This window comes from Lepidothrix coronata, unplaced genomic scaffold (assembly GCF_001604755.1).
Source record: "Lepidothrix coronata isolate B3197 unplaced genomic scaffold, Lepidothrix_coronata-1.0 Scaffold27, whole genome shotgun sequence".
NCBI classification, from domain to species: domain Eukaryota; kingdom Metazoa; phylum Chordata; class Aves; order Passeriformes; family Pipridae; genus Lepidothrix; species Lepidothrix coronata.
This window is the reverse complement of record NW_016690207.1, coordinates 5,991,360-5,999,622: the sequence shown is the minus strand read 5'-3', so window position 1 is coordinate 5,999,622 and position 8,263 is coordinate 5,991,360. Positions and strand designations below refer to the sequence as shown.

At 50.6% G+C, this 8,263-nt stretch overlaps 1 long non-coding RNA gene across 1 annotated transcript; it reads left to right on the top strand.

Annotated features, from left to right (window-relative positions):
- Positions 1-474: 474 nt before the first annotated feature.
- On the top strand, positions 475-7,008 carry LOC108494733. The gene is made up of 3 exons (XR_001873940.1): positions 475-623; positions 2,206-2,380; positions 6,252-7,008. It is a non-coding gene; the product is annotated as an uncharacterized LOC108494733 (long non-coding RNA).
- The last annotated feature ends 1,255 nt before the right edge of the window (positions 7,009-8,263 follow it).

The window sequence follows — 8,263 nt, the reverse complement described above, 5'->3', positions numbered from 1 at the left end:
CCTTTAGGATAAATAAAATATCAGGTTCTGCCCTGCAGACGGAGCTGGGAGGGGCAGAGCCACCCCCGGGGTCAGTCCCCACCCTCCCTTCCCTGCTCAGCTGCTTCCCAGATCCTGCCTAATCCAGTGGTTATCAGTTAATAACGAGCAGGGCTGTGCCTTCCCCTGCTTGGAATGTGCCCAACACATCAGGAATAAATGAGGCTGGAAGGAGGGTTTTTGTGGGATGGGGGTGTGTCAGCTCCTGGTCCTGCTTTTGGGGACGTGTCCAGGCCACCTTCTCTCCTTGGGCACCTCCAAGAGCTGTGTCATGGAAGCTCTGGCTGCTCCATCCCTGGGAGTGTCCAAGGCCAGGCTGGATGGGGTTTGGAGCACCCTGGGCTGGTGGAAGGTGTCCCTGCCCATGGGAGCTTTAAGGTCCCTTATGACCCAAACCACCCTGGCATTCCATGATTCCATAACTCTGTGGTCCAAGCCACTGCACAGCTGCTGTGGAGGTGGCCAGAGCCCTTGGGAAATCGGGGTTATCCCTCTCCATGGCCAAGGAATTATTGGACCCATTGAGGGCAGCCTTGTACTGGAACAGGACAAAGTCCTAGGGGTGGCTTTGTGCTCCAGTGAAGGTGAGGAAGGACCCCTGGTCCCATCAGGGGAGGGATGGGATGGCTCAGTTTGCCCCCTGAGGAGCTGCCTGGAGGAAAATCTCTGGCCATCCCAGTGCCCCTTGGGGGACACACCTCTGCATTCAGGGCCTGCAGACCTGGGGACCAACTCTATCCTCATTTCCAAAGATGTGTATCAGGAGGGAAGGAACGGAGCAGATGCTCCAGTGGCTGCCTGGAGAGGGTGAGGATGTGCTTTGTTTTCTTCCTGATGTGTCTGTTTGGACATGACCCACCTCCTCGTGCCCAGGAATGCTCCCTGTCCTGCCAGGTCCAGCTTTGCAGGGAAGGAATGGCACTGAGAGCCCAGCCTTTAGCAGCCACTGGAGACTCCCCACAGAAGGAGGTGCAACCTCAGGGCAGCTCCCAGAGGGGCTCAAACCTCCTTAAACAACCACCAACCCCAAAATTTAGGGACTCTGGGTGTCAACACCACTGAGTGACAACGGGCTGGTTGCCCCCAAAGGCATTTTGGTGGCACTTGTGGAGGTGGAAACACTGCCATCCAGGAGCTCCAGGGGCTCATCAGGCACCAGGCAGGAACCTCCTGCCTTAAAGCAGCTGGAAAATTCAGGGAGCTGGAGAGGGAGACACGTCTGCAGATGAACATCTCGGGCCCCTTCTCCCTGCCAAGCTGCTCGTGAGACAGATGGCTCCAGGTTAAATGTGAATTGCAAACCTAAAAAATAAAAATGGTGTTTGTGCCCTTCCCTGCACCTTTATGATGTATAAAGATACAGAAAGTGGTTTTATTTCTTTCAGAGGAAACGTGTTTGGGTTTTTTGATTGTTTTATTTGGTCTGAGGATTTTTTGATGTTTTTTTTTCCCCTTGCATTAGGGAAAACAAGGCTGGGGTTTGCCTGCTGGGAACTGGGGGAGCTCAGCTGCTTTTTTGGGGGTATTTCAGCTCTGGGAAGGGGGCAAAGCCTAGGAAAAAACTAAAGATGTGATGCAATGAATTGCATGAAACTGGAAATAATATAAGCTCTTCCTTGAGAAGGCCAAGAGAGAGGTGGGAGGACCCAGCAAGCTCCAACTGGGACTGGAGAGGAAAGCCTTTGGCATCTCCCAGAGAATTCCCAAAGTCACTTTGTGCCAGGCAGTGGGGTCATAAGGGCCTTCTCCTCCTTCAGCCGGGCATCTCAGGTGGCCTGTCACAATAATCACCTCTCCCAGCCAGGGAGCTTGTTCCTGCCTCCAATTTATTCTCCCGGAGTGGAATTAGCCGGGAAGTCATTTGTGAAGGGCTCGGTTTTAATTCAGGTTGGCTTGAAATAATCCAGCAGAGAGGTCAAACCAGCCCTTCAGCCCCACTTTCCCCTCCTTCAGGGCAGATTTATTCCCAATGACAGCCTCACTTGTCCCAATAACAGCCCTGTCCTCAGCTTTGAACAAAGGTGGGACAATTAAATGGAGAAATAAGGTCGGGGTGGTTCCATAATCTCTCATTAAGGTAACGATGGCCTTTCAGACAGAGACAGAAGAGACTGGGTGTCTTTTAGGAAAATAAATCTCCCACTGCTTATTTTTTCCCCCATGTAGAGAGAAAAAGATATTATTCATCTTGAGCCAAGGAGCAGCTGAAGGACTTGCAGCTGAGGCAGTGGCTGCAGCAGCAGGAGCTGTGCCTGGAGCTGGGAATGCTGGGGGGGAAAACCAGCAAAACCCACCGTGGCCTCCCCCAAAGTGGCAATTTCCTCTTGCAGGAGCATTTCAGGTTGGTTTTGTCAATTAATTAAACTTCTGGTTCACCTTTTAAAGGAAAGGAAAAGGAGGGGGGGGGGGAAAAGCTTCTTTGGAGCTTTGGAAAATAGCGCAGCAAAATGTTTTGGCACTTCTGAAACAAAGCCTTTCACTTCAGAGGCACCAGGATGAAGCAGCTCAGCGTTTTTCAAAGGTTTTCTGCTCTTTAATTCTTTTTTAACCTGAAATTATTCATCTCATTAGCATAATCCTGAGTTCACACTGCTCTGGTCCTCCTCAAACATCATTTCCAGCAGATGCACAGACTGATCAAAAAAAAAAACACAAAACCCTTCAGAGTGTAGTGACTTAAGGCCATGGTTTAGTCTGGATTCACACCTTATTCCTGATTCCCTTACCCAGATTCACATTATTCCTAATTCTCTGATCAGAACACATCTCTGACCCGGTGGTGAGTGAGGGACTCCCAGGACAAACCCACCTTGGGTTCCTCAGATGTCCAAGAGAACTTGTCCAAGGAGCAGCTTCCAGGGAAGGATGAGATGAGGTGGGAATACACCTCCTTCACCACCTGTAAATAGAAATATGGGGCTGTGGGACTTGGTTTGTTGAGGTGAATCCAGAGGACATTCTGCTGGCACTATTTAAACATGAGGACAATGCAAGGTTACTTCTGTCATGGATATAAATTTATACAGATCTGGTCCATCTTGGATTGGGCAAATTCTCAGCATTTTATGTGATTCCCATTAATTGTAGATCCCCCAAACATCTTCCTGGCCCCAATGAATATAATGTGCACTCCTTCAAACAACATCCTCATATCCCTTCGCATTTGGATATTTTGTGGGAAGAGGAGCCTGGATCAAAAAACTCGTGGGTCTCCATAAATCTTCATTTTTAGGTGGAAATGTGGTTTTGTGAATGCACACCCCCAAAACCAGAGGTTCAACGAGGTGCTGCAGGCAGAGAGGGTGTGAGGGACGTTTCTTTTCCTCTTCAGTTGGTCAAAGGCACTTTGTTGTCAGTCTAATTCCCTGGATTTCATCAGAAATCGCCTCCAGAAGTGGTGGGGACACCAACCCTGGAGGGAGTTAGAAGATGTGTCGATGTGGCACTTGAAGGAGTGGGTTAGTGCTGGGTTAAATGTTGGACTCAATGATCTTGGAGATCTTTTCCAACCTCAACAACCCCATGATTCCATGAAGAAGTCCTCTGTCACAGCTGAATGAGACTGAAGGGTTTTGTTAAGGAGGGCGAGTTATGAAGATGATCAAACTCCTCCCTCTCAGCAACTGTAAATCTGAAATTAAGAGGCTCCAACTGAGGAATTATGGAGAAAGAAAATAACAGGCCTTTACTAAAGGATATCTGTGTATTGGCAGAGCAACAGAAGAACACAAAAACAACCAAAGAATAATCCTGTACCCAAAAATCCCCTTCAAAAAGGAAACAGTTCCCTGCTTGGTTTTTTAGAACAAGCAAACCCATGACACCCTCCCAGTGTGGGCAGAGCCTTGCAGTGCCAAAGGACTGGTGCAAACTGGATGTCACTGGTGTGGCAGTGGGGCACTGGGAGGTGGCACAGGGTGATGCTCATCCCTGCCTGGAGGAGGGGAGTTGGCAGGGGGGCACACGGGTCACCAGGGGGGTCTTTTGGGCCCTTTCTTGGCTGTTGTGGTGTTAAACAGCACAGTGGGTCACCCTGTGCTTCTCACAGGGCTCACCTGGGTCTCCTGGGATCCCCCTGCCCTGGGACCTGGCTCCTGAGGTGCTGGGGGAGAAGGGATGTGACAATTTGGGGCCTTTTACAGGAGATGCTGAAGGCACCCCAGCAGCTGAAGGGCTGGATTCTCATTTCCACTCTAGGCTGCACAGGCAGCTCCCTGAGCACTTTTATGTTCGGAGCAGCTCAAGTGCAAATGAGAATCAGGCCCTCCAGTGCCACCTCTTCTCTTCCAAAGAGGAAAACATCTCCTTGACTCCAGGGAGTGAAGTGGGTCAGGGTGGTTTGGGGTTCACTCGAAGCCCCTCGATGGTGGGTGCCGGCTGCCCTTCACTGCAGAGAGGGAATGCTTGAGCTCCTTTTCCAGGCAAGGACAGTTTGCAAATCAAGGTATGGAGAGAAGATGCTCCCCCCACCAGGCTGGGATTAGAGCAGAGGCGTTTTCCCAGTTTCCCTTGGAGCAGAGCAGCAGGCAATGGGGAAGGTCAAGGAGCTCTCCTGGACTCCCCTCCCAGAGCAATGACATGGCAAAGACACGGCCGGGTTTTGCTGCAATGAGCTCCCGGAATTTCCTGCTCCATTGCTCCGAGAGAGGACACGGTGTTTGCAGAGTGGGGACATAAATCTGGGGGCATGGCTGGGTTCTCCTGCTGGCAGGGACGAAAAGGTGTCCTGGAGACACAGTGGAAAAGGAGAAGGACCCACCTAGAGAGGAAATACCTGGGGTATTAATTAATTATACCCACCCATAGAGGAAATACCTGGGATGTTAATTAGTGCAGAAAAAGAGGGAGGAAGGTGATTCGGCTGGAATACACCCAAGGATGTTCATCTTCTAGGGAGTGGGTAATGAGGCTGGGCCAAGGGAATACCTGGGGCTGGAATGTGTTCAGATGAGGACGTGTCAATGCCTGTGAATGAGGACTTTGGAGATGGGGCTGTCAAGGTCATCCAGGATCTTCAGAAACTCTCGGTAGGGTCACTCCGACCCTACTGATGATGGGAATGAGGCACCTCCTTCCACCAAGGGTGCCTTTCCCCTTCCAGGGATGTCCCTGCCCCACCTCCCAGCCCTGTCACAACCCCTTGGTGCCTCTAGCCCCCTGACCTGGAGCTGGGGACACCGAGGCAGCCTGTGCCCACCATCCTGCTCTGACCTCCCCGCGCTGTGGGAGCGATGGGATGAGATGCTCCTGCTGATTCATTGCCTCTCCTGGTGACATCAAACAACCCTCTCAGGAGCTTCCCTCAGCACTTAATCAGAGAAGAGCTTGTCTGTGGCATCTTAAGGACTTCTCAGGTGAGGCAGATCCTTCCCAGAATAAAAAAGGCAGCTGAGGTGCAGGTGGAGAAAGAACAGGACTTTTTGACACCACAGCTCTCAAGCTCTGATTGCAGCCTGTTCCCACGGTGGAGACAGGGAGAGGCAATGCCTGTGCTTTGATACACAACTTATTTAGTGTGTCTTCAACATATTTAGTGTCTCCTCAACATATTTAATGTCTCCTCAACATATTTAGTGTCTCCTCAGCCTTCTCATTTCCCTGAAGCCTGAGCAGCCTCCACCTCCTGCAAGGTGAGCTGGGCTCCTCCTCCTGCAGGGACCATGGAGGGATAAGTGACTTGGCACTTGCAACGGATCCAGCTGTGATTTCCCAAGAGAAATCACCCTAACAACCAACTTACATCCTCTGTTACACCGAGGAGAAGATGCAGGAGGAACCTGCATTTCAGATTCCTCCCCTTTGAGTCTCCTCTGTGGCTCTCCCTGGTGTGACAGCACTTCCAGAGCCTGGTGGAAGCGACACCCGTGTGCTGGGTGCTGCCACATGCAGCCCTTCAGTCCTGCTCATTGCTGTTGTTATGGGATAAATCACTCCTTAAGCTTCTCTCTTTCATTGCAAATTGTCCATGAAACACTTGCAATCTCTGCAGAGAGACGCTGGGCCTGACAGCCTAAATCAGATCAGTAATCAAATCCCGAGCCCATCGCTGCTACCTGGGATGAGTTATTGGTACCACAAGGTGCTGGGGGAGAAAAAACAAGGCAAGAATCTCCACAGGAGAAAAAAAAATATGTAGGAAAGTTTTCTTCTACTAGAAAAATCTGGAGCTTTCTCATAGATGTTATTTAACTCTTTATTTCTGGATATTTCAGCAACCAGACCTTGTGTCAAGGAGTTCCAGCAGTGACCAACACAAAACAGACACAGAGCACAGGGAGCAGGGCCAGCAAGGGTGGAGCAGGATGGCAGCTCCTTGGGTTGCTCCTAATCCTGGACAAAAACTGTTTGGAGTCATAACTGTGTTAAAAACCCCACGTTTTAATGACTTGCAAAACTTGGCCTGTGCGAATTCCTGCACCTCTCCAGTGTGGTGGTCGGGGCAACCACAAGTGAAAAAACCTGTCCTCAACCCACATATTTCCATTTAGTTTTGTTTCCCTTGAGATTCAGGCCCTCTTGGCCCGTATCTCATAATAAAAGCCTCAGTTTTGCCCTCCCTGTGCCCCCCCTGCCCAGCACAGCTGAAGGACCCCAGGGATCAGAGCAGACTCGGCTGTAATTGGGATTCTCATGAAGACAGACAAAGCTGGGGGCTCAAAACTGCCCTTGCACCTTCTTCTAGGATTTTTTTTTGCCTCAAAATCTACCCATTTGGAGACATCAGATGTTTCTGCAGAAGCTGAGGACGAGGAGAAGGCCATGGTCCCTTCCAACCCAAACTGTTCTATGTTGCACCCTTGCAACCCCCTTTAGCTATTCAGTTGCACCAGAAAATGATTTTTTCTTCATTTTCAAGTGAAGATTCAAGGTTTTATTTTGTAAGATGGGCTTTTTCTGATGTATTTGTCCCATTCCCCCTGTGCTTTGCTTGGCAGAGGAGCCAGAGCTGCCTGGGCTTGCAGCCTCCACCTTCTCCCTGCTCCAAAAAAACAGCCACAGCTCCAGAGAAAGCAAATGGGAGGATGGAATTTATTTTACACCATTTTAATAAAGTGACAGGGAAGGAGTTGGATGCTCTGGCCCTCGATTTCACATTTGTTTCTCTACCTTACTGGGTGCCAAAGCATCAGCAAAAGCTTAGAAAAGCCCTTTCACAGCAAAAAAAGGATTCAAAAGTGGTGGAGGGAGATCAGGCCCCCAATTTCTTCCTGCTGGAGGACTCGTGGCTGGGTTTGATCCCTGCTCTGGAGGAGAGATTTCCACCAGCTGGATCTGTGCTGCCTCCCACCACCTTCCCCACTCCAGCCCTTCCCTGAGGATTCTGTCTAAATGGGATTTAAACTCCCCCATCCTTATCTCAGCCTGGTGACAGCTGACCGAAGCCTCAGGCTTATTCTTTCTCACTCGTGAAAAAACATGTACACATATATATATCTCCTTTTCCCCAGCTGCTGCAGCAGCCCCTTTATCCTCTCCTGCTTGCACTTCCCCATTCTTCCAGGGGTTTTTGACCTGGCTTGGCCAGGGCCAGGCGTGTTTTAAACCCTGCAGTGGTGTTGAACCCCCTGAGCAGGAATAACCCTGCCAGGTATGGGCTGGATTTAGCCCAGGGCTTTGCAGGGAGAGGATTTAACAGCCCCAGGGTCGGGGCACAGCCACTCTGAAGTTGTAGGAGAGTATTTACAGCAGACACAGAGATTATATTCAAACAGTGGGATAGAGGCTATAAAAGGAAAAACTCTTGACTTGCCCCATGCAACACTTACCCAGCTGTAAAAAAATCCCTCTCTTTTCTTCTCTCTGCTGGTAATTAAAATCACCAGCTTCGTGTTCCAAAGCCCGGGCTCAGGAAGGCTCAGACTGTCCTGTGAGGGGTCGGGGTGACAGGGATTTTGGGATGCTCAGACCTCAGAGTGATGCTCCATGTGCTGATCCTCCCACCCTGGCAGCTTCAGCCCTTCTCCAGTCTCTCCCCACCCGCAGAGTGTAGTTGAACCATGTTTCATGTGGTAAAACTGGGGTGCAGGACATGGACTGGGGGCTCGGTGTTCTTCAGCTGGACCTGCAGGTTTCTGTTACAAGGGCCTGCAGTGACAGGACACAGGGAATGGCTTCCCACTGCCAGAGGGCAGGGAGGGACGGGATACTGGGAAGGAATTTTTCCCTGGGAGGGTGGGGAGGCCTTGGCACAGGTTGCCCAGAGAAGCTGTGGCTGCTCCATCCC